The sequence below is a fragment of the Peromyscus eremicus genome, chromosome 9 (assembly GCF_949786415.1).
Source record: "Peromyscus eremicus chromosome 9, PerEre_H2_v1, whole genome shotgun sequence".
NCBI classification, from domain to species: domain Eukaryota; kingdom Metazoa; phylum Chordata; class Mammalia; order Rodentia; family Cricetidae; genus Peromyscus; species Peromyscus eremicus.
The window spans coordinates 90,619,024-90,642,045 of NC_081425.1; the positions used below are offsets into that span (position 1 = coordinate 90,619,024).

A 23,022-nucleotide genomic window follows, 5' to 3' on the forward strand; every position below is an offset into this window, starting at 1 on the left:
AGCCCTTGCTTATGGAAAGGCTTTTCAACTTAGAGTTTAAGGACTAGACCCTCCCAGGAATGTCTTTGGCTTATGAAAACTTTCTCTTTTTTCCCCCACTGGGGATGAAGCCCTGGTCCTGCACATGCTTGGTAAGCACTCTTCCACTGATTTACAACTCCAGTCTGAAGTTGTTGCATCATTTGTATCGTTCCAAGTACATACTAGTTTCTCCGAAGTCCCACTGCTCTTCTTTCTTGTTTCTTTTAACTTACACTCTGTGGGTTTTAATTATGGAAGGTGGGGGTTCTTGCTTCTCAGTCCCCGAGCCCTGCGCTTGTCATAAGACCTGACATCAACTTGATCTTCCCTTCCCATTTACTTACCTGTCACTACTGTGCAGACCATGAGACTCCTAAGAGCAGGCACCATGCCCTCAGCAGAGTGTGTGTCACACAGTCCCAGTCGAGTCAGAATCAGCCGGTCAGGACAAGAAGAGCCTTTGACCTCTGGGCGGCATACACATTTGCATCCAGACTGCTTTGGCAGCCCCCACAGGCTTAGATCATCCCTTTGAATGCTATTGGACTGTGACCCAAAGGTGTCTCTCTTAGGCCTTGTTCTTCCTCTGTGTCTCTCCCATGATGACTCATACGTGTCATAAATCACTGCTGGTGTTCAGAGTCAGTGACACTACACTCGTCTCAGACATGGCAAAGAAAACCGTAATTCATCACAGCAAAAGCCACTGCACATCTGCCGCCCACTTAGAGCGGCAGCAATCAGATCTTAATGACCGAAAACAATGGCTTATAAGACAGTTACACACCTTCATCCCACTCCATAGGCGCAGCGGGGCTTATTCACCCTGATTTACACAGAGGGGGTGACCAGAGGGACTCAGTGACAGATCTGGGGTTTAGAGGTAAGTCCTCAACCATCTCTTGGATCCTGGCTTCTCTTCTGTGATAAAGCAGTGTGGCACTGATTGATTGTGGGCTTCCAACAGTGTGGAGGTGACAAGCTCAGGATAGTCTCACTAGGGATGGAGGGGACAGCTTTATGTAGTGGAGTGTCATGTGGCCACCATCCTCCTTCATCCTTCTTTTGGGAGACAAATGAGGAAATCCGGGGACCTGCTTTCTGGATAATACATGACTAGCTCCATGGCGAGGCCAGTATTTTGTTCTACTTTCCACTCCTTTGTGCATGTGCATGTATACACACACACACACACACACACACACACACACACACACACACATGCACACTGAAAGAAACAAACAGGACATTTATACAAAGAAATAAAGCAGCAGACTACAATTGTAAATTGGCAAGACCACCTTCAGAAAGCTTTTTAGCGCTATCTATCTCATGGATATGTGTCTAATAAATATTACTCATACTAGAGTATAATAGATATACACTATAATGTTCTAGATCCATTATTTATAGTATCATAGAACCAAAATTCCAACTAGAGTAGAAAGGGCAAAAAATAATGTTGAACACTCCTGTAAGAAAGACATCACTATGCACAGTAAAAAAAGCTGCTGCCAATGAATAACAATGCTTGTTATGAAAGGACCAAGCAGATGCCATACCAGGCTGCTCTCAGAGATCAGGCCTCAGTTTCAGTTTCCTGAGACTTAAGCAAGCAGTTTCTGGGAGGGCGGTGAACAAAAGACGTAGTCCTTGAAGTAGCTCCCTTTCTGCACATACTCTTACTGCTCAAAGTCCAGCCAATCGTTTACTGCCTGGGACCCCTCACCAACTTAGAGCTATGTGCATGGGTCAATGTGAACGTGTGAGGCCAGCCAGCCTCCATGGCAGCTCAAGGACAGAGCCTGGGCCACTCAGTCAGCCCCCACAGTCAGTACGTGCAAGGTCAGCCAGCCTCCATGGCAGCTCAAGGCCAAAGCCTGGGACTTGTCCAGGCCTGCCCCCAAAAATGATAACTGTAACTCCCAACCAATAGATTCAAAGGTTACACACTCTTGCCCAATCATGTGATGCAAAGGCTTGTACCACCCTGCTTGTGGTTTTTCCCTTTAAAAACCCCTCACTCTGAGAACTCAGGGCTGTCCTCCTCCACCCGCTATGTCAGAGCATTGGACAGGGACCAAGCCTGGGCTTGCTTGTTGTCAATAAACCCCTGTGTGTTTTGCATCGGATAGCAGCGTTGTGGTGGTCTTGCTCGGGGGTTTCGTGACATGGGCACGACAGTTACAGACATGACACTGACTAGGAGCCAAACACAAATGCTTGTCTCTGCCCATAGGTTCAACATTGGTGGCTTCAACCAAACTTGGATAGAAAACAATCATTAAAGAAGCAATTATGGGGCCTGGGGAGATGGATTAATGGTCATAAATACTTGCTATTCTTGCAGAGGACCTGAGTTCAGGTTCCAACACTGACATGGTGGTTCATAGCCATCTCTAACTCTTGTTTCCAGGGGATCCAACACCCTGTTCTGGCCTCCATGGGCAGTGCACATACATGGCACACATACATATATGCAGGCAAACATTCATACACATAAAATAAAATATTTTTTGTAAGAAAGAAGATATTGTGCTGTGTCGATATGTAGATTTTTTTCTTTGTTATTATTACCTAGATACAGTATAATAGCTGTTTTTGTATAACATTTCCTTTAAGTGTCATAAGCAATTAAGGATGACTTAAAGTGTGCAGAAGGCTATGTATATGTAGTATGTGTCTGAGGCTGAGGGGATCCACATACTGGAGCTAGAACCCAGGACTTTGTGCATGCTAGGCAAGTGCTTGGTCTAAACTACATTCCTGGCCCAGAGCTATGAGTAAATAATATGCCCTTTTATATAAGGGACTTGAGGACCTGAGAGGGTGGGCATCCATGGCAGAACTCTACTGCAGTGTTCCATCTCTGCAGTTTAAAAACAATCGAAGTTGGTGTATGGTGAACAGTGAGATGGTGGCTGCCTTTGTGGAGCATTAATAGGGAGGCAGCACAGGCAAGCTTTTCAGGATGCTGGGAATTAGTTACACGCTGTTCTGGTGGAGGTAGCATGAGTGTATACCATGAAGATCGTTAATCTCTATGTCTAGGATTTATGTGCTTAATTAAGTATAAACTATACCTCAATAAAAAAAATTAAAGGGATAGATTTCTTAAATAATGTTTTTTTTCCTATGTATATGTGAAAAATTCTAGGTATATATGGAAATTTTTTCTACCCCTTACTACATTTAGGCATTCTTAATGTTTGAGTGACCTAATTTCTTCCAAAGGGGCATAATAGCAATAGTGATACTTCTCTTAGACTTGTGGGTTTGTCTGCTTTCCATTATGGCAACAAAATACTTAAGATAAACAGTTTAGAGGAAGGTCTGTTTGAGCTCGTAGGTGTAGAGTTTTCAGTTCAAGGTTGTTTAGCCTCATTGTTTAGGGCCTGTGGTAAAGTAGAGCATCTTAGTGGGAGCATTTGGAGAAAGAACTCACCTCATGGAGACAGTGAGATGGAGAAGAAGCAGACCAACCACACCTTCGACATTCCCTTCAAGGGCATGCCCTCAAAGGACTTCACTTCCAGTAGGCCCTACTTCCCAAGGAGTTTACCTCCCAACATGCTAGGAGCTGGACCAAGCCTTTAAACACATGAGCCCTGGAAACCATTGCAAGTTTCTAGGAGAACCAACCATGTTATAGAGTACTTCGTAGAGAGCCTGGGGCACACTGTAAGTGTTCAGTGATTATTGACGATAAGAAAATTCTGTCAGGAGCACTTTCTTTCTTGGGCGGTAGGGGGTTGGAGACAGGGTTTCTATGCATATCTCTGGTTATCCTGGAACTCACTCTGTACACCAGGCCGGCCTCAAACTCAGAGATCTGCCTGCCTCTGCCTCCCGAGTGCTGGGACTAAAGGTGTGTGCCACCACTGCCCAGAATAAACACTTTCTAATATCAGTTAACATCACCAAACACTTCCAATTTTGAAGAGTAGGGGTCTGGTGTCCCCAGATCTATGAAGAGATTCCTCAGTAGTGAAAAGCATGGGTTATCTTAATATCCTGCAGCTAGACTTTTAGTTATTTCTAGGTTGGAGCTGCAGCAAATGTCTCTTCAGTTTGGTTCTTTGGGATAGATTGCCTGAGGATTCTGTATCAAGATGAACATTTTGAGTTTTCTCATATCTTCAAGTAGTTGTAACAGGTGTTGCTGTAATGTGAATGCCCGAGGAAGTACCTCAGAGTCCCTGTTAGGTCACGATTAATTGGACTCTTCAGTACCCTCAGCACTGGCTACACATCAGTTAACTTTTTTCTTTTTTTTAAGACAGGGTTTCTCAGTGTAGCTCTGGTTGTCCTGGAATTCACTTTGTAGACCAGGCTGTCCTCGAACTCACAGAGATATGCCTCTGCCTCCTGAGTGCTGGGACTAAAGGCGTGCACTGCCACTGCCCAGCTCAGTTAACGCCTTTAAAAATGAATAAATTTGAAGTTGTAAGACTTCTGAGACTTTCATATCACTCTATTGGGCTGTTTTCTGCCGCTGTAACAGAATACCTAAGGCTAGGTAACTTATAAATGGAAGAGATTTATTTTGGCTCAAGATTCTGAAGCCTAGGGAGTCCACGAGCACGAAAGCAGCTTCCGGGAAGGGCCCACACAGCAAGTCGAGTGGAAAGCAGCAGGGCAAGTCAACACAGGTCAAAGGGCAGCAGGGCAAGTCAACATAGGTCAAAGGGCAGCACACAAGAGGCAACCTTGCTTATAGGAACCTGCTCTTGTGTGAACAAGCCCACTCCAGCAAGAAAGACAGCCATTCCCCTTAACCACTAATCTTTTCTTAAAGCCCCACCCTAACATCCCCTCAATGGCCATCAGTATCCAGAGTGAGTCAGACAGGATAAAACATATCCAAACCATAAGGGCTAACCTGTAGTGGCCTAAATCCATACATCCAGAGGCAGGAATTGCGCTTCCAGGTCACCCAGCTGGCCAGGGACAGAGAGCCCAGATGCCTTCTAGGTGCCCATCATCCCACTCTAGACAAGTGCACTAGCCTTTCTTCCTCGATACACCAGATTCCACTTCCTACAGCAGCTGTGCCGGAAGCTACCTTTAGGAGCACCCCAACCCAGTCAGCCCCCACCCCAGGGGTTCAGTTCTGTGGCAGTGTGCTCAAACAGGAGCTTGCCCATCTCTAAGCCCAGCCTATCTGCTCTCTCTGAGTCAAGGTCTTGTCCATAATACGATCATGGAAAGATATCAAGAAGCCAAAGAGAAAGAATAGTTAGCGACAGATTAAACTAAAAACCTTTAGACTGTGCTTTTTGAGTGTGGAGATCACAAATCTGTGAAATACATAAAGGCAGAAAGGAGACTGGGAGTGGGGAGCAGGAAGGAGGGGAGATATTGAGTGAACATAGTCAGGGTGCGTAGCAAACTTGAATGCATCTGTCTTTACATACCATGTCTTTACATGCCAATTACAGACATGAAAACAGTATTTTTTTTAAAGCATAAAGGGAGTTTGTGGAGTAAATGGTCACTGCCAGGGGCTTGTCCTCAATGGTCACGGCACTGAGAGTAGTCATTCCCTGGTACAGGGGCAGGCTTCTCATCTCCAGAAACACTCATGGACACCTGCATCCAGAGGCTTCTGGAATCACTGAATGGTCAGACATCCCCGGGCTGCAAGTGGAAGGGAGGTAGATTCTCAAGAGTTCATCCCAGAGCTGGGAGGTGGTAGTAGCACATGTCTTCAATCCCAGCCCTCAGGAGGCAGAAGCAGGTGGATCTCTGTGAATTCGAGGTCAGCCTGGTCTACAGAGCGAGTTCTAGGATGGCCAGTGATACACAGAGAAACCCTGTCTCAAAAGAATAAAAACAAAAACAAAAAACAAAAAACAAACAAAAAGAGTTAATCACAAATTGTCACTGGAGACACTGGCCACAGGGCCTTTGAACAGTGGACACAATGACAGGTGATCTTGAGATTGCTACCAGCCAGTTGTACCCATCTAAAGATCCTGGAATTGGTAGAATTCTAGAAGTTTCCTTCTAATTTCATCCTTTGTCAATTATATTTCCTTTCATCCAGGAGTGTTGTGTTGTTGGTGTGAAACTCTTGTTCCAGTGTGGCCAGAAGCCAAGTGAGATGCTGTTACCTCACATTTAATCTCTAAGTGAAACGCCACATGATCTGTAAGGCCTTCAGCACCCCAAAACTCTCAGAATGGCTTGTACATATGTGGGTAGCTACGTATAAAGCTTCATTTTTAATTAAAATGTACATTCATTTTTAATACAAACCTTTGTAAAAAGAAATGGATTGTCTGGTAATCACATGTAGGCAGGACCTTCACATCTCATCTTCACATCTGTGACCATCCATAAAAGTCATAATAGAAAATGCTGCATAGTAGAATTGGGAGAGAAATAATTACTTCCTGGGAGGGAGCAAAAGGGAACATATTCCTCCAAATGGAATTATTGAATGTAAAGGTGAGCTCACTGACTGTTAAGTCACCAAGCTGACCCCCTTGAAGTGTCCTTTTTGCTGACAAGCTTCATTTTTCTGTACAGGGATGCAGAGTTTTTGGTTTATTAAGAACAGTGCCTCTGGCATCTAATGTGTACATGAATGGGAATGCTAGAGAAATGGGGACTTCACTTTGGTAAGACTAGACTGAGATCCTGTGTTGCTGACAGGCTCCCAAGTGATGCCAGGGTGCCAGGCTGCCAGGCTTCTGGACCACATCCTCAACAGCCAGCAAAGAGGCAGTGATGCAGCTGAACTCGTGGAAGATGCCGAGCAATCCACTCCTATATCTCTGGGGCAGAAACACGGGAGCTTTTTCCTGAGGGGTCCACAAAGACCTTCTTTCTTGCTTTCATCCCATTGTGAATGATAGCAAACATGTCCTGACCTCTTCTGGGACAACCATGGAGAATGAATTGCAATCTTTTCTTAGTTTAAATAGCAAGGCATTGCCTCTATCTGATATTTCAGTAGCTCAGGGCTTGCTTATGAAATAAATCTAAGCTCACGCAACAATGGCATTGATTACTCCCTAAGGCCCTCATCTCCAACCCACACACTTCATACAATATGGGAGCCTCGCCCAGTCTTACTAACCAACAACTGCAGCCCACACTTCCTCCTTGCTTCCACTGGAAGTTAATTATCCTGCTGGGGTTTCTAAGTTACTCTGCTCACAATTGCCTCAAGAGTTTTCAGAGAAGAACAGTGTTTTACGTGTGAGGGAGCCAGCCTTAACTCCCGTTCCAGCAAGTGAACCAGGTGGCACTTGCATTTATAGTTTGCAGATTCACTGGAATAATTTGGGACTCAGGACCTACATTAAACCTGGCAGGTCAGATCTTGAGTGACCTCTTCAGTGCTGATGTTCAGCTGACCCTGAAGTTCATTACACGGTGAGAATGCCTTCTGGTCATTTTAAGTGAAGAGAGACTGGAATTGTGAAAATAACATCTACAGCTTTGTAAAACATTTTAAAACCGTAACAAAGGCAAAAGAAAATGTTACATTATAAACTCAACTGATTGAGTTTGAGTGAGAATATGAAATTTTTTCTAATTTTCTATGCCTTTGAACTTCTATAACAAGCATGTCTTGATGTTGTAATTAAGAACGTCTTAGCGGAGGGGTGTGTGTGTGTGGGGTGTGGCACATGCTTTTGATCCCATCACTCAGGAGGCAGAGGCAGGTGAATCTCTGTGAGTTCGAGGCCAGCCTCTACAAAGCAAGCCCCAGGACAGCCAGGGATGTTACACAGAGAAACCCTGTCTTGAAAAGCTAAAAAAACCAAGGGGGCGGGGGAGAGAAGTCTTGACTCTAGAGTGAACTCACTGAGGAGACCCTGCTTCTGCCTGTTTTGCCAGTCCCTTCAGCATTCCTCAGTTCCCTCCTCGGGTCTCTGTCTTGTCATCTAACCTCTACAGGGCTTACGGCTGTTCTGGAACCAGCCACAAGTGAGTGAGCTACACCCTGAACCCGTCCCCAAAGCAAGGGCTCCTTGGGTGAGTCTTCGGGTTGCACTCCAAGGGTCCTGAGCAAATAGTGATTTTGGTCTCAAGTACATGACAGGAGTCGCTTCTGTACCCCAGGGGGGCAGCAGTGTTGGACGCACCTCTAGGCTCCCAGAAGGCATGCTAACTCTTACCCTCTCAGTACCCACTACCAAGGTGCGCCCAGGACCACCACCCCTCATCCTAGGCCAGACCAGGTACACATACGGTCAAGGAGTTGTTCTGGAATGAGAGGGTTCACCTGTGAGATACCGGGCCACAGGGAATCCCAAGTCCTATGGTTGGAAAGGGGACTGTGGCGGGTCGTAAGGACAGGAGAGACTGAAGAGGACTGGGCCTCTTGTCTCCCAGGACTGACCAGGAGGTTACCACCCAGGCTGCTAACAGGGATGCTTCCTTCCGTGCAAGCAACACAGGGACTCGGAAGTCCACATTATCTCAGAGGGGCCAGAGAATTCAGAATCCTGTGAGGTAAGTCAACAATGAGAATGCCGGAATCCAGCTGTGAACTCTTGGAGGTGGGCAATTTCTGAGCCTCCAAACAGGTACCTAAGCGGCCTGCAGTCACTGCTTCCCAGCACTGGCTGTGAAAGATTGGGGCTGGCAAGACAGTGTCCATCTTCTGGGGAGAGGAGTCTTGGTCTACCCTACAATGGTTTGGATGACTAAGTATCTCTCAAAGCACACAGAATTAAATGTTTGGCCCCCTTCCTATCGAGAGACAGCAAATGGTGCTATTGAGAGATAGTGAAAAATTCTCCTCAGTTTCTGCCATTAGTTCTTTAAAAAGCCCCCAGGCTAGCAACTCCATGAGACCCTATTTCTGCTATACAGGAGCCCTGTCCACTCCTTAAACTCCAGCCTGTGACTCTGTAATAAACTTGTAAAACTCATCCATTGCCAGACGTGGTGGTGCACATCTTTAATCCCAGGACTCAGGAGGCAGAGGCAGGCAGATCTCTGAGTTCAAGGCCAGCCTGGTCTACAGAGCGAGTTCCAGGACAGCCAGGGCTATTACACCTGTTTCAAAACAAACAAACAAACAAACAAACAAACAAAAAACCAACCAAACAAACAAAAACCCAAACCAAACTAAACCACCACCAACAAAAACCCTCACTCTCTATGGTCCATGAATTTCATTCCTCAGATTTTCACAAGAACCTGGAAGCCACCAACTCAGGGGACGTTTTGTGTGACTGTTAACATTTGGCACCTTAACTCCAGAGTCAAGCCCACCTGAGACAAGAGGACTTGTCTCAAGAGGACTCTGAACTCAAAGACACCCCCAAGTTTCGTGTATCCACTTACCTTGGATACCCTTGAATAGTTGGAGTAGGTTTAGTGTATCCTCACAACTCTGAGGGTCCTACATGAACCACCACCAAAAGCACATTATAAATGGATGACTTGACCAGTATGTGAATTACATCTCTATAAAGCTAACCCAAGACAAAGGGCCACACAAATGTGCCCAGATAAGTTTTTGACAAAGGTACAAAAGCAGGAAAGACAGTCATTTCAGCAAATGGTGATGGAGTGATTGGGCACGTCTAGAAAGACAAAGAAAAGGCTCAACCTAAGACTCATTCCTTACACAAATATTAGCTCAAAACTGATGGTGTGATTTAAACGTAAAATAATACAGCCTTCAGAGAAAACTGGGAGGAAATACTCAGGATGTACAGTGATGTGAAATTTCCTTAGATGGGGTGGGGCTGGCATATGGTAGCAGAACATTTGCTGGCATGGCACGTCCAAGGCCATGATGCTATTGGATTCAGACTGCTCCAACAAGCCAAGATTGGTCACCCATCCTTGATAAGCCAATAAAAGAGCCAAATTAATAGTGAAAGGGAGATTTAGCCAATGTGGCCACACTGGAAAGAGGTCAAAAGAGATGCAGAGACACCCATACCCACACACCCACACACCCACACACACCCCAGTCCATTTTATAAATCCCGGTGTGAGGATTAAGTTTAACTAGAAGGCATTTGAATGCTTAATAAGGCAGTTGAGTCATGTGTGGCCCCATCTATCATGGTCTTCCCAGCACTGGAACCCTCAAGCTGGTATCAGCTTTCAATACTTTCTTTCTCCCAGCAGGAGGTTCTTAGGGGACATTCCAGTTCCCAGTTCCTGGGGTGGGAGTGGGTTGTACCTTGTTTTAGTAGTCTAGATGATAGAGTGAGAGACACAAGTCTCTTCGGAATATTCTCCTTCCTCCTAGGCACTCCCCTTGCACTGATAATCCCCCAATAAACAAAGAAACCTTACACAGGCATCAGAAATGCAAACCATGAAATAAATGACAAGTTGGACACGTTAGAATTAACTACATTTGCACAGTAGACCCTTTAGGAGGGTGAATAGACAAGCCATAGATTAAGAGAAAAATGTGTCTGACAGGGACCAGTGTCTGGGCTACCTACAGAACTCTCAAATCCAACAGCAAAGAAAATAAGGGACGAGGGCAATTTGATTAGAAAAGGGCCAGCTGACATAAACAGACATTCCTTTGAAGAGGTCATACAGACGACAAACCAGCAGAGGAAAAGATACCCACTAGCCATTCAGTAAAGTCAAATTAGAGCCACAATAAAACATTGTGACATACTCATCAGGATGGATAGTGTACCTGCACACACGCACTTAAATGTTGGCAAAGATGCAGAGAAACTGAGTCACTCATATGTTTGGTGGGTGAGGATGTAAGATGGAACAGACTCTGGAAAAGAAATGGGAAGTTCCTTAAAAAATTAATCACGCGACTATCTAATATGAGCTGGCCATTAATTGCCTCTGCATTTATTCTCTGTGAAATGAGGCCTTAGGTCAACACCAGGAAGTGATGTCGCTGTCTTTTAATTGGTGAATGCTTAAACAATCTGTGGCACATACTGTGAAGATCTACTCATCCATAAAGCATATAAGCAATTCAACCGTATCACAACCCCGATGTGTCTCTAAAACTCTCACTGGCTGTCAGGTGTGGGGAGTGTGCTGTGTAGTGTTTGACTGTCAACTTGATTCAGACCTAGACATAGCTATGGAAATGGAACATACATTGAAAAAAAATGCCTCCATCAGATTGGCCTGTGGACATGTCTTGGGGCATTTTCTTGCTTGCTAATTGATGTGGGAGGGTCCAGCTCACTTCAGGGGTGTCATTCCTAGGTAGGTGGGCCTGGGCTATGTAAGAAAGGCAGCTGAGCAAGCCAGTGAGCTCACAGGCAAGCTAGTGAGCAGCACGTCTGCTTCCGTTCCTTCCCTGACTTCCCTCAGAGAGGGACTGTAAACTGTAAGCCAGAATAGACCCTTTCCTCCCCACGTTGCTTTTGGTCATGACGTTTATCAGAGCAGCAGAAAGTAAACAAGGATAGGCAGCCAGTCTCCAAAGATTCCCTCCTACTGATCAGAGCAGGAGATGAACTGGTCACCTGGGGCAGGGACCCTAAAGCATCACTTCCAATAATGTCCTTCCTGGAAGCCAGGATGCCCGAGACTGTTCAGATGCCAAGTTCCTTTCTATCTCTTATCCTTCTAGAAGCTATCCATGAGATGGGTCCAAAATTGAGAGGAGGCACCAGAACACTTTGTTGGGCAAACTGCTCTGATCATCTCAACTCTTTCCCCATGCCTCTCCCCAGTTTCTGCTGTAAATCTTTTAATATGCCCCCAGATTAGCAACTCGATGGTATCCCATTCCTTGGGACCCATCTGCTATACAGGAATCCTGCCCCAAACCCTAAGATCCCACCTACAAATCTAAGGTGAACCTGAAAGTTCTTGGATTTGGAGCTGGACTGGGCCGCTGTGACGAATTATTCTTTTGAATAAGAAATTGATTGGAAGATTTATTAATGCCATAGACAGCACCACGGCAATGGGATCTGAGGAGACTTCTGGCCCAAGGCAGAGTGGTGGTCACTGCTTACAGGTTTCAGAACCATGGAGGTGGCTGATGAATACTCCATAGCAGGACCCTAGTGGTCAGGTTGGCTCTGATGCTTGGGCAGCAGGGAAAGAAGAGGTTTTGCATTCTTCGGAAAGAACGTGTGGTCTTGGGGGTGTGAGGGTAGGAATGAGACCCATTCAGTTCCTGTGTACCCTTCATTTCAGGTCTGTCATCGTAGCCCCTGACAGCTTGGAGCCTGTTAGCCTGGGACTTGTCTGCAAAACCAGCTGCCTGTGGGCTCAGCATCTAGTCTGGGATCTAAAAACATTCCTCCCGAAACTCACCATTCCTGCTCTGTGAATTTCATTCTGAGTCCATGCAACAAGAACTCAGAGGCCACTGACCCAGCTGAAGTTTCGTGTGACTGTGAGCCCAGTGCACCCTGAGTCCTGAGGTGAAAGGCAAGGTCTCCCTTCAGTGTAGCCCAACAAGCCTTCCCTTTCCTCCAGGTTGTGCATGGGGAGGAAGAAAGGACCAGGGAAAATTCCCCACAGGTGCACTGGAGACGAGAGCAAAGGAGATTTGGAAGATGGCCCACCTTGCCTTCTGTTTGTCCTACAGGGTTAACAAGGCCCTCAACTGCATCCGTTTGACTCAGACCTTAAAAGGGAAACAGGTGTTAATGAAAGACATGATCACCTGAAAGAGAGAGAAAAAATACCTTTTTTTCTGCACTTGAGATTGGCCTAAACTTATCCTGGAGGATTAAAAACAATGGTCTGTAGAAGAACATATCAACCACAGTATTATATTAATTTACAGCTTGATCGCTCTGTAGGAAGGGGGGAACTCACTGAGCTACAGTTTTCCTGCCTCTACTACAGGCACATGCTAACTGATTGAACCTTCGGGCTTTTAAGCACTGTCACTCCCACATCCAGCCAGGGGGGATGTGGGGTAAGACAAATGCTTCTGTTAGCCTCATCTTGTAGCCAGGGAGGATCTCAAGTTCGATGTGGAGGAAGACAAACGCTTCTGTTAGCCTGATCCTTCTTGGCCATAGGTGCTGGCTGCCATGTGCTCATGACACTAAAAAAACCTTAAAGATAGCAGAGGTGCAACTTCAAAATCAAGTGCTCCCTCCCTTTTCACGATCAGAGGAAAGAGACTGTTCTTACCAGTCCCCATTCCCAACACAGGACAGCAGGCAATGGCCACTTGTTGGTAACTTGAGCATGATGGTTTAACAGGGTTTCCTTAATTGATTTCTGCTGACTGTTAGGCATATGGATTTAAAGATGTTTTACTAGCCACCTGCTATGTATTTAGTACTTACGTTTCTATGTATTTGGCAAATTCACTCATTTAAACCAAAGGCACATCTACGGTAGAGCATTCCCTGGACTGCACTGAACACAAGGAGACTTTTGGCTATCTTCTGTTTTCTATGAAGTTTGCTTGGGAGCTTATTAAGCTTCACAGGTTAACATGTATACAGTTATTCTAATTTTATTACATTATGCTATGTATGTAATTTGGATTTAACTCTTTTCCAATAAGATGGTAAATCTGTTTGTTAGTGTTATCACGCCTCATGATGTTAAGAAAATAAAATAAAAAGGAGCCAACAAATAAAAGAAGGAAATATTAAAAGGATATAGAAATAAAGATATCTTTAACCTGAATTAAGGTAGCTAGACTTTTCCAAAATAACAAGATGCAGAAAAAGCTAGAAACTCTAAACAAGGGACTGGAGAGGTGCCTGGGTGGTTAGAGATATTTCCTGCTCTTGCTGAGGAAGAGTTTGGTTCTCATTCCAGAGGATCTGATGCACTCTTTTGGCCTCCCTGGGCACTTGCATACATGCGACATACACACACACACACACACACACACACACACAGACACAGAGAGAGAGAGAGAGAGAGAGAGAGAGAGAGAGAGAGAGAGAGAGAGACAGACAGACAGACAGACAGACAGAGAGACAGAGACAGAGGCAGAGACAGAGAGAGAGAGAAAAAAAACTTTGAAAAAAGCCTAAATAAGTCACAGAAGGTCTAAGCTACATAAGGTATGCAAAAGGTGAGACTTAGAAGTGATAAGTATATGATAATCAAAGGTTATTAATGTCTAAAGACAAAGTTCAAGTGAACCTCTATTTAAATTATTATTTAAATAATTTAAATGTGTTCTATTATTATTTATTCTTCTCTTTGGTAACATTTGTAATAACTATCTTAAAAGACAAAAAGTGCATATCAATTTTGTTGGTTTGGAACCTCTGGCTTGCCCCTGCACCATCTGGGAAGCTCCATTCAAAGGAAAAGCCCCCCAAACCCAGTTTCACATTGTTGGCAGCTCCTGCAACTTCCCCTCTTGAAGTTGCCAGTCATCCAAGTCCCTGCCTTAGCACTCAGTTTTTGAGCATACCTGGGCTTGTGGCAGACACATCATCACTTCTTGCCTACAACCTATAAAATCTCCCTGCTTTCATTTGGGGGGCATGACTTCTCTGGCCTCTATCTCTGGGATCTGAGAACTTCTGCTCAAATATACCTATTGTTATACTTTTCAGTTCGACTTGATCTGGCTTACTGTGTCAGCAGAGAAACTTATTATTGGTGGTGGTTGGGTAGGGCGGGGGCAGAAAATCTATTGAATTTAATCAAAGTAACTACTTCAAAACTGAATCTTAACAAAGTTGAGATTTATTTAGAAGTGTTTGGGTTTTGTTCAACCTTTATCTGAATGTTATACAGCTGTTAAAAATGCCAGATGGCTATATTGGTATAACTGATCTTCTGGGTGTTCAATAACTACCCCAGAAGCCTGTACTAACGTGGACAGAGGGACCTAAAGGGACAATATTTTGGTCCTTGGCTTCTAAGGTCAACTAGGTACCAGGGGACTATGGAATAACTCAAAGAGTCCATGAATTTAACTCTTTGAATGTGTAAAGGAAGAATGCAGAATCCACTGACTCAGTGGAAGTCTTGTGAGACAATGAACATCCAGCACCATAACTCCTGAGTTGGAGTCCACCTGAGGTGAGAAGAAAGAGGTCTCTGTGGGCCTCAAATGCACCCAACTTGTCCCATATTACTACAAGATTATTTTGTATAGCCTATTCTTGAATGACAGCATTGCAGAAAAGGGGAGTTGATGTTGGGGATGACATGGGATGTAAGTAGGCAACACTGTGAAGGGGAGGCCAGAATCTGGCAGCCCGTTAACCGAATCCTGGACCAGTGCTGGGAGTCTAAGAGCTCACCTCCCATTTCCCTTGCTTTCCAGAGCACTACTCTGCTTATATGTGAGTGTCAGTTTCCTGTGTCTTCGATACAGCAAAGCTTTAAAATGCTGAAATGCAAGCTGGGCTCTGCAATGGCACCATGGTGGGAACTGGAGTCACAGTGGTGAGACAGCAAGCAGGGTGGCTTCTGATCAGAGACCACAGGCCAGTGGCTCACACCGGAATGCATTTTAGGAATCCGTGCTAGAGGAATTGTTTAAACAATAATACATGTTCAATCATTAAACTCATGGCTGTTTAATATTTAATAACACGAGAAATTGCTTACATTATTTTGTTATGGAAAGTGTTTCTACTCTTCATGTAAATGATACTTAAAAAAGAAGAGTGAGTCAGAGGCCAGAGAAGCCGGAAGTGTTCGGGGCTCTGATCCCTGATCTGGATCCTGAATGATTTAAAGGTTACTCTTCCAATGAAGAAATGTTAGTGTGAAGGGGCCCCAAAATAGCTTGACCACACAGCAGCCATGACAGGCTTAGGGGCCTAGACACAGCTTCTGTGACAGGCTTACTGGCAGGCAACACCCAGATCCAGGAAAAGCCTTAAGCTGATACCACCCAGGGATCTACCCAGGGGTGAGGAAGTACCTGACATCCTAAACATTCCAACCATTAGGTAAGGTGGCCAGATGTCCTTGAGTCTAGCACACACCTATTTTTGTTTTACAGATACCCCTACCTAGACAGTTGTCAGCCAATCAGGGTCCTGCACCCTGGAAATCCCCTCACCCCAACCTCCGCTAAGATAAAAACCCCACCCCACCTGAGCTCAGGGCTCTCTGCTCTCACCCCTGTGTCGGACAGACAGAGGGACCAAGCTCTGGATCTTGAAATAAAGGTTCTTTGCTTTTACATGTGGGATTTGGTCTCCGCGGTGGTCTTTTGGGGGTCTCTGCGATCTGGGCATAACAATTAGAGCAGCAATAAATGCCCTTTCAGGAAAAACTCCATCTCAACAGACTAGAATCTCTGGCCTGAATGGAGACCTAACATTCCAGTTAGGCCAGGTCAACCACCTGGCGAAGTGACCATCCTCAGGAGAGTGGGTTCCCATTAAGCCAGGCTAAAGAAATAGGTGGGATGTTTTTGTCTTTAATGAGACAGTGTACTTTTCCTTTCCAGAATACCTCCCCCAAGCACTGTCCCTGAAGAGTTTAGCCACCATGAGATTCAGCTGGGTTTGCCCATCATCTTTCTGAGTCCTGACTCAGGAAAGTACAACTTTCCTTTTTCTTTTTTCTGACTTTTTTTCCAGTTGCTGGCCAAGTCCTAAGTCTCTAAAGACCCCTTCCTGCCATCTGTCTACTCGTCCATCCTGTGTCTGACCTCCTCACCAGCTTAAATTGCACGGCCCCACCCCCACCCCTTTCTCTCTTCCATTATCCTCCTTAGAGGAGGAGGCTGCGGCTGCCGAGAGCCATAGCTTGGCTGCCTTGGGTGTTTCTCTTTTAAATTCTAATGAAATTGTCCTTGAGTTTAGGAAAACAAAAGTGAGGGCAAAATCAGTCCCAAAGAGAGCAGACAGTACTTGCTCCTGAGTGGTGACCTGCCCCTTTGACATTCCCTCTTCAAAATAATAAGATACTGAGCTGGTTGGAGAAGAGAAAATGCACATAAGCCTTTCAAGAGGGAAGGGTGGGGCCTGCCCTGCTCTTCTTGGGAAGGCCCCTGCAGAGGGAAGGGTGGGGCCTGCCCTGCTCTTCTTGGGAAGGCCCCTGCAGAGGGAAGGGTGGGGCCTGCCCTGCTCTTCTTGGGAAGGCCCCTGCAGAGGGAAGGGTGGGGCCTGCCCTGCTCTTCTTGGGAAGGCCCCTGCAGAGGGAAGGGTGGGGCCTGCCCTGCTCTTCTTGGGAAGGCCCCTGCAGAGGGAAGGGTGGGGCCTGCCCTGCTCTTCTTGAGAAGGCCCCTGCAGAGGGAAGGGTGGGGCCTGCCCTGCTCTTCTTGGGAAGGCCCCTGCAGAGGGAAGGGTGGGGCCTGCCCTGCTCTTCTTGGGAAGGCCCCTGCAGAGGGAAGGGTGGGGCCTGCCCTGCTCTTCTTGGGAAGGCCCCTGCAGAGGGAAGGGTGGGGCCTGCCCTGCTCTTCTTGGGAAGGCCCCTGCAGAGGGAAGGGTGGGGCCTGCCCTGCTCTTCTTGGGAAGGCCCCTGCAGAGGGAAGGGTGGGGCCTGCCCTGCTCTTCTTGGGAAGGCCCCTGCAGAGGGAAGGGTGGGGCCTGCCCTGCTCTTCTTGGGAAGGCCCCTGCAGAGGGAAGAGTGGGGCCTGCCCTGTTCTTGGGAAGGCCCCTGCAGAGGGAAGGGTGGGGCCTGCCCTGCTCTTCTTGAGAATGCCCCTGCAGACAGACACAGTGACCAGGAGGAAAGAGGAAGCTGGGATGAGGGGAAATCACACCCTGAGTGGGGCTGAAGTTCTACACTGGGTCTGGAGCAGGAGCTGCATACAGCCTCCCACTGGGGTTCTCAGGCTGAACACAATGCCTCAGGCAGACTGTGCAAAGAGCACACACCCATTTCCTCACATCTGTAGGGCAGTGCAGGGCCACTCTCCCAAGGCCGGGCTCTTGGCTGGCAGAGGTTATCTTTCCTCTGCATCTTACATGGTCTCCCCTCTCTGTGTCTGTGGCCAAATTTCCTCTACCTACAAGGGTACTAGTCCTACTTGATTAAGGCCACCCCAATGTTCTCATTTTAGCTCCTTTTCCTCCTTAAAGACTGATCTTTAAACACAGTGACATTGTGAGGTACCTGGAGTTAGGGTTTCATCTTATAAAATTGGAGGACACAGTTCAACCCTTAACAAGTTGTGCTTGTCAACTTGATACAAATTAGAGTCACCTGGGAAGTGGAACTTCAGTCGAGAAGTTACCTTCATCAGATTGGTCTGTGGGTATTTTCTTGATTGCTAATTCATGCGGGTCTAGCCCACTGTGGGTTGTGCCACCCCTAGGCAGGTGGGCCTGGGCTGTGTAAGAAAGATAGCTAAGCAAGCCTGAAGAGTAAGCCAGTAAGAAGCATTCCTCCACTGTCTCTGCTTCAGTCCCTGCCTCCAGGCTTCTCCTTTGGTTTCTCCCCTCCATGATAAACTGTGACACAGAAGTGTGACAGTGTGTAACTGACGTGGCAGTGTGAGCCAGTAAACCTCTCCTTCCCCAAGTTGCTTTTAGTCAATGTGGTTGTTGGAATTCCTGGCCACTCCCCCAGCTACATGACTGCACCTGTGCTGTCCAGTAGCCAGGCAAGATGTTTAGTCATTCCAGGGCTTTACGTCCTATGTAATCCATGTGCTTCGTGATCACGTAATCTATGTGCATGCATGGCATAGAGACGTAAACCCATATGCGCATGTGTGGGGGAATTCATAAAAAGCGGGTCACAGACTCCTCCCCTTCCCCTCCATCCCTCCCTCCCTCCCTCCCTCCCTCCCTCCCTCCCTCCCTCCCTCTCTCTCTCTCTCTCTCTCTCTCTCTCTCTCTCTCTCTCTCTCTCTCTCCTCTGCACGACCATTTCCATAGGCCTAAGCACACTTCCCTCTGTTCTCATTCCCCTAATAAACTCTTATAGTGGGTTTTGTTGTGCCTCGTGGCTTTTCTCGAATGGTAAACAGCGCCGCTTAATGAATAACATAGCGCTGCATAATAATAACTAACAGCGGTATCATAGCAACAGAAAGCAAAGCCGGGCATAGTATACATTACTACTCAGCCAAAGCATCCAGAAACCAGGTTAAAGACAAGTGACAGCTGGGAATAATGCATGTAGCGTGCCATGTGTAGTTATCTAGAATATGTATGGAGTTCACACTGATCTACAAGAAAAATGTAATAGAAAAATGGGCAGAGATTATCAGAAGGCAATTTTAAGAAGCCCAAAACAACACACATATGAAAAGATTCTTAACTTCATTGTTTTATGCAAACTAAAGCAAAATGAGTTCTTTTTTTTTTCTTAACCTCCTTACTGTTTAAAAAAAAAAAAGGCATGTGTGGTTGGTGGCTGAGTCAGGAGGATTGCTGCAAGTTTGAGGACAGCGTGAACAATACAGTTTGTTCTAGGCCAGCTTGGGCCACAGAGTGACAGTTCATCTCAAAATAAACTAACTAGCTAAACAACAACAACAACAAAGCAGATGGCTTTTAAGCAGTTTGGCAAGGGTGTGAGGAAGCCCACGTCCCCATGAACACTAACAGGGGAGCATCAATTGGGACGAGCTTACTAAAGACTATACATTAAATCCCCAAATGCGCATACTTGACCCATCCAGCAGTCAGCGTTACCAAACAGACTGCATGTGTTCTGAGGAATGTACAGAGACCTTCTGCTCTCTCTTTTGATCTGTTATCTAATTATTCTTTATATATAAAAAATCAGGAGTCAGATATTGGGGTAAGAACCTGAATGATCAGAGAAGTGGTGGAGAAGCCACCAGTGACCTCCTCCTGTCTCTTTCATTCCTCCATCCAAAAGGACTGAGATCCTCTCTAAACCATGCCTTACTACTTTCTGTCCTCAGTCCTCCAAAAACTTCTATGGTTAATTTTGGTCCGCTATGGTTAATTTTGGTCCGCTAGTGGCTAGCTCTGCCCTCTGATTCAAAGCAAGCTTTACTGTCAGAATGCAATAAAAATATCACACAACATTTTTTTTGTACTATAAATGAAAAAAAAGGGAAATGTTCAGTCAATGAGAAGTTAGATGCAGTCATTATACAATGAGTCCAATACCCACTAAATATAAGAGGTGTTCTATATACATTAATATTAAAATAAAGATCCTCAAAAGGGTGGAAGGGACATTTGCTGACCTATGTTCTAGTGTGATAATTTCATGTTTTTGTAATTGTGTAAATGTATATGCATATATGTACATGTATGCAAATATATGAAAACATTTTGGGAAGATGTTCACCAGACTAGCCAGTGGTGCCTCTGGAGGGGAAACGGAGATCAGGACAAGGAAAGGAAGGCTTTCATTTCTCCAACTTCATATTTCTAAATTAGCTAGTTAATACTGCCAGAATAAATAAACGCATGTGTCTGTACCCCACACCTGAGGAAGAAAAGACAGGCATCTGTTGCCAAGATTTTTTGTCAAGCTCCAGCCTCTGCCACAAGTTTTCAGGCTTCTAAGCATGGCGGCCACCTTCACGGGAGCCATGATTGCTCCCAAATAATTGCTTCAATTGCTGTAATTAGCAGAGCAACAATTAGGCTGGGGGCCCGGTCAGCCAGCAGGCTTTCCAGGCAGTGGTTCCTGTCCCTGCCCGCCTCTTCCCCATTCCATTCTAGGAGTGACTCTTTGCACAGGGCTATGAGCGAGCAGGAGGTCCTGCAGCCTTCGGACTTGCTGGGGCGTAGTTCCGGCCCGCTGCTGCTTGTTACCTTTGCCTCTCAGGTCGTCCTTCCTTACTGACTCCCAGCTGTAGACTTCTCTGCTGTGCCTCCGACCTCTGTCACTTGTTTTCCTGCTCAATGAGTCCCGGTCAATAAAGCTGGAAATTCATGTTCCTCACACCCTGCCAACTACCCTGCCAGCCACCAGTCTCCCAGACTCTTCCCAGTTGTCTTTCAAATCTGCCCCAGCTTCATCTCTAACAATGCGTGATTGCCTCCCACCTGGACAATATTCACTTTTACCTTTTACCCCTCCATCTTCCCTCCAGTTTCCAGAGAATGATTTCAAAAAAGCAAACTTGAACATTCATAACTGCCCACAACCTCCTTGATCAAATCTGGGCACTTTTTTGAGACAGGTTCTCGGGGTGTATCCCAGGCTGGCCTTGAACTCTTGATTCTCCTGCCTTAGCCTCCACGGTGCTGGAATTATAGGTACTTATTACCATAAAGGGAAGAAAAAAGGGATGATCCTTTTCCTGCTCCTCACAAAGGATGACGGCCTAGACTCCTATAACCAAAGACAGGTTAGCAAGAGAAAAGCATAAAAATTTCATCTGATTATAGTTGTATGCGACATAGGAGCCCTCAGACTGAACACTCAAAAACACAGGGTCAATTATTGAGAGTTTGCTTAGGATCAGTGGGTCTCAGACAGCTATGTATAAAGGTGATCGTACATGCAGAGAGTGAGCTAGCTGAACAGACCATTAGGGAATCCAGCAAAGCCTCCTCATCGCTTGATTGTAGTGTTTCCTCCTTCCAGGCTGAGCTAAGCACCAAGCACCGTCATTTCCTCACGGCCAGTTCCCAGGCAGAAAGGCAAGAGAAACCAAGAGCAATGGTTCTGTGATTTTATTTGTATGTTAATAAATAAAAGTGCCTGGAGGTCAGAGCTAACAGCAAGCCATAGCAGAAGTCTGGTAGTGGTAGCACATGCCCTTAATTCCGATCACATGACAAGCAGATTTCTGTGTGTTCACGGACACCACCAGCATGGAGACACATGCCTTTCATCTCAATACCAACCATAGAGGACCTGGAGGTCTGTATAGACAGGCAGTGACGAGGAGGTCATGTGGTTGGGATTACAACCAATGAGAAGGCAGAACGGAAAGTCAATAAAAAGTCAGATACAGAGGAAGTAGGTCTCTTTCTGAGGTGAAGGATGGCAGCAGCAGTGAGGGGTAAGAAAGGATTTTAGTCTCAGCTCTTAGCTACTGCTCTGACCTCTAGGGCTTTTAACTCTGCATTTGGCTCTGTTTCTTATTTAATAAGACCGTTACCTCTAAAGGCGCCATAAGAATGCATTTGACATGTGTTTTAAATTCCTCTTTGTGAAATGTATATTGCAGTTTTGTGGGCATGTGTCTTTAATTAGCACACACAGTATTACATCACACATTTCTTGCAAGTATGGTAGTATGCCTGATGTAAGGATTCTGGCTTTTAATCTTAGTAGTTGAACGGGGATCATTAGAGGGATTTGAATAGAGCATTGGCATGAAGTTATGCACTACAAAAATCTCTGGCTGCTATGCTGGATAAGGATTCAGGGATGCAAACACAGAAGCCAGTTCGGGGCTGTTACAGTAACTCTGCAGAGGACAGTGGATGACGTTTCCAGCCACAGGTGTACTGCATTAGCATCCAGTCCCAGGACCACCTGCTTATAAATGAAACTAAACCCAAAACAAAAAAAGGGCAGAAATACAACAGAAAAACCATAAACTGACAAACAACATGAGCCGCAAATCACTAATGATAAAAGAAGTACAGATTAAACATATAATAAGACATCACATTTGCTATTCTGGCAAAACTAGAAAGTTAACACTGAGATACAAGGACTTAAGAGTCCTCTCACAGTCAGTGGGAGTAAAAAAAACCTAGCAGAGGTGACACTTTTTTTTTCTTTCTTTTTTTCTGTTTTTGGTTTTTTGAGACAGGGTTTCTCTGTGTAGCTTTGGACCTGTCCTGGATCTCGCTCTGTAGACCAGGCTGACCTCGAAGCCTCAAACTCACAGAGATCCACCTGCCTTTCTGCCTCTGCCTCCCAAGTTCTGGGATTAAAGGTGTGTGACACCACCACCTGGCCTGAGAAAGCACACACTCACACCACTCAGCAATACCTAAGAATCACCCACCTGCATTACATATGTTGCAGGGAAATTTCCCACAGGTTCTGTCTATATATTTATTCACTGTAACATGTTTGTGGCAATGGTGCTCTGAGGGGAGGGAAGCCCAGGCCACAGTCACTCAGAAAGTGAATGGGTAGTGTGATAAGCATTTTCACAAATACCTCAACCTTTCTTCCAAACAGCCTGAAGACAGCAGAGCTTTTAATAGCATTCCCATTTTACAGGCCATAGAGTGGAATTAATCCCCACCCCCCACGTCTGTT

At 45.7% G+C, this 23,022-nt stretch overlaps 1 long non-coding RNA gene across 1 annotated transcript; it reads right to left on the reverse strand.

Annotated features, from left to right (window-relative positions):
• Nucleotides 1–5,609: 5,609 nt before the first annotated feature.
• LOC131920131 (uncharacterized) lies at nucleotides 5,610–8,460 on the reverse strand. Its single transcript, XR_009381513.1, has 3 exons — nucleotides 8,264–8,460; nucleotides 6,283–6,384; nucleotides 5,610–5,837 (listed from the first exon to the last, which is right to left on the reverse strand). It is a non-coding gene; the product is annotated as an uncharacterized LOC131920131 (long non-coding RNA).
• Nucleotides 8,461–23,022: the final 14,562 nt, after the last annotated feature.